Source organism: Sorex fumeus, unplaced genomic scaffold (assembly GCF_029834395.1).
Source record: "Sorex fumeus unplaced genomic scaffold, SorFum_2.1 ptg000070l, whole genome shotgun sequence".
NCBI lineage: Eukaryota > Metazoa > Chordata > Mammalia > Eulipotyphla > Soricidae > Sorex > Sorex fumeus.
Window position 1 is genome coordinate 7,272,843 of NW_026606127.1, and position 3,687 is coordinate 7,276,529.

The following is a 3,687-nucleotide window of genomic DNA, read 5'->3' on the forward strand; positions in this document are numbered from 1 at the left end:
TAATCAAAAAAGTATTTAAATAATTTACATTTATCTATGATTTTGACGTATCTTTTGTGTCAAACTATCAGAAGTAAAAATCATGAGAGATAGAGATATGGTCTATCACTATACTTTTAAACAAGAGAAGCGCTAAAAATTTCTGTGTCTTGATGAACTCTCATATAAATTGACTCCAAAATCAAATTTATACACTCAAGGAAAAATAAAAGTCAACCAATTTAATCTTTTGCTTCACTCAGGTTCCCATCTGCTGATCTCTCACAGACAAAAAAAATTTTACTTTATTTTTTTTTAAATTTTTATTAGTGAAACACCATGATGTACAGTTGTACATTTACAAATTTTTGTGCTTGGGTTTCGATTATACAATGATCAAACGCCCATTCTTCCGCCAGTGCCCATTTTTCACCACCATGGATTCCAGTATCCCTCCCACACCAATACCCCCCATCCAACCCTGCCTCTGTGGCAGGGCATTCCCTTTTTTTCTCTCTCTCCTTTCGGGTGTTGTGGTCTGCAAAAGAGGCATTGAGTGCCAATCATGTTCAGTACATAGTCAGAATTTTTATTTTCAAAGGATTTCTTGGCAGAGGTTTGGGATTCTTTGCTAGAAACCAACTCCTTTACTTCTGCTTTTTTTTTTCTAGAAATATATACTTATACTAAGACTGATTAGTCATGGCACTAAATTGACAAATGTCCCTGTTTTTAGTTCAGTTCTGTTTCCTCATTATCACAAATTATTAGCAGTGGATAGAAAATAACTAGCCCAAAATTCGTGGGGGAAAGGGAAATGTTTATGCTTACCATAGTTTGGAAAATCCCTGTCACTAGTATAGTGACATTCATCTAAATTTGTAAAAACAATGATTATGAAGAGGTAAACCATGACTGCCACTTCAAGAAAGAACGGGCCTTCAGCAAATATCCATGGTTTCAGAAGGATGGCTCTGGCTTGGATTGGGGGCAATCATGAGAGTGTGAGCTACCGACAGTTAACACATGCTCTTAGGCTATGTGGTGATACTGCTGAGAAATGTGGCGAGCCCTGATTAGGTAGGGTCATGGTGGAGAACGGAATGAAGACAAGAAAACAGAGCAACAGGACAAGATGATAGATTCCTTTGTATAAAAGTTTTCATCTCTAATGTATTAATCTGTGAAAAAGAGAACCAACTTTTTATCATTTTCCTGGCAATATATTTTCCTTACATATTGCTTCAGGAAAAAAACGCTTCCCTTGTTAGATATTATAGCCTGAATATCTGTGAGGTCTTTGAACTCTTTCTATATATACAGTGCTGATGACTGAAACCAATCTCACTCTTTAAGTATCTAAACTGCAATGATCTCACCATTTAACTCACTAAACTCTGATGGCTCCAAATCTTCTAAGATCAGCTTTCATCTCTTCCATGATATCCAGGCTTCTCTTCCCAACTGTCAAATCTCCCTTTCTTTCTCCCTCTTTCTACCAACTATGATCTCCCTGCCAAAATTTGCTAAGACAAGCTTTCTTGAAATATAGATATAAGTTGACTTCTCTTTTTTTTTAAATTTGGGCAATTTTGATTTTCAAAGTCATTTATAATGGAGATTTGTCATACAATACTCCAATTCTAATCACACCACCAGTGTCTTCATCCTTCCACCAACAGATTACACATTTCTCCCTGCATTCCCACCGATTTCCTTGACAAACACATTTTGAAGTTTTACTATTGTACTTTGGATTCCATACTTACAGTAGTGTTGGCTGGTGGTTAAGACATACACCTCAACTTTTTCATGCTGGCCTTCCTGGATCAATGCCCACTGACACCATGTAGGGGAAATATATAAGAACAAATCTTTAAGCTCCAAATTTTTCAAATAATCTTTAAACAATTCTAATCGAAAAGAAAATAGTGAGAACTGGAGGAGACAACCTCTTGACTGCCTGCAAAGTCTTTTCATTTTTCCACATTACAACAGAAGTAATCAGTGAAGGAGGTCTGTCATCACGCAAGTTAGGTGACCCTGCTGAGGTGTGGTCAACAGGGTGTTTTGTGCTCTTCTCTCCTTCCACCAGAAGTCCCAACCCTATGATTTTTGTCTCTTCAGTCCGCATAAAATGGAAAAAGTTTTACCACACAGACATCCATGTAATGAGCCAGCCAAGGAGATAAAAATAAATTTCAGCAAATTCATAGGTTAGTCATGGTGGTAGAAACTAAATAGCATATTTTTGTATTGAATCTGCAGGAGACACATATTACAAACCTTTTCATGATTCAGTTTCAATCATAGGATATTTTAACACCTAACCTCCACTAGTATACTGTTCCATTGCTAATGTCCCCAGTTTCTCTCCCACCACTCCCTCTCCCAACCCCAAACCCCACCTGACAGCCTGCTTACTCTACACTATTGCAGGCACCTCTCTCTCTCTCTCTCTCTCTCTCTCTCTCTCTCTCTCTCTCTCATCCTTTGGGCATTATGGATTGTAATACAGAGAGTGAGAGATTCTCACCTTTATTCCTTTACCTACTTTCAGGACTCAGTTCTCACCCAGAGTAATCACTTCCAACTATCATTGTCAGAGCGGTCCCTTCTTTATTCCAAATTCTCGCCTTCAGCACTTGTGGCAAGCGTCCAACCATTGACCAATTCTCCTGGCCTGTGTTTCTGCTATCCTTGGGTATTAGTCTCATTTTCTGTTTTTTTATATCCAAAAAATGGGGTAGTCCAATCAGTATACCCCTTTCCGTCTGACTGATTTCATTGAGCATGATATTCTTCCCTGTACATCCATTTATAAGCAAATTTCATGATGTCAGTTTCCTGACAACTGTGTAGTATTCAATTGTGTAGGTATACCATAGTTTCTTCTGGCTATTATGAATAGTACTGCAGATGGTATTTCTGTTATAATTCTCATGTTTAATGTAACTTACATAGGAAAATACTTCCCAGGTTCCAAACCTACAGAATCCACTCACAAAGATAACTTTTTTTACTTTTTTAAAAAATATAATTTATTATGATGCTTTCAAAAAACGGAAGCTATTAACAAAACTCAGGGAAAGCATATTCTATTAAAGACAAAAAAAATAACCTTAAGAAAGGACAACAGCTACGTGTTCTTGCTCCTCAAAAATACACGTGTTTCTTGATATATTGTCAATATCTTTCTATAGCCTTAAAATTCTTCAACTTCATTTCTAAACACTATTTAAAGTTGTATTAATTTAATAGGTGTAATCAGTTTTATAGAATATTTATTTGATTCTTTCAAATTTTGCATAAACAACGTTTGAATTAACCATAGCACTGTAGCACTGTCCTCCCATTGTCCACTGATTTGCTCGAGCAGGCACCAGAAACATCCCTATGGTGAGATTTGTTGTTACTGTTCTTGGCATGTCGAATAATTCACAGGTAGCTTGCCAGGCTTTGCCATGAGGGAGGGTTACTCTCAGTAGCTTGCCGGGCTCTCTGAGAGGAGCAGAGCAATCGAACCCAGGTTGGCCGCATGCAAGGCAAATGTCTTACCCACTGTGCTATGGCTCCAACCCTTATATATATTTATACATATATATGTGTATTTACACACACATACATATCTATATATTCCTCTTACACGGCTCTTAAGCTCCAACTCATATTTCTTCCTCCTCCAGTTATTTACTACTTCTCTCCCCA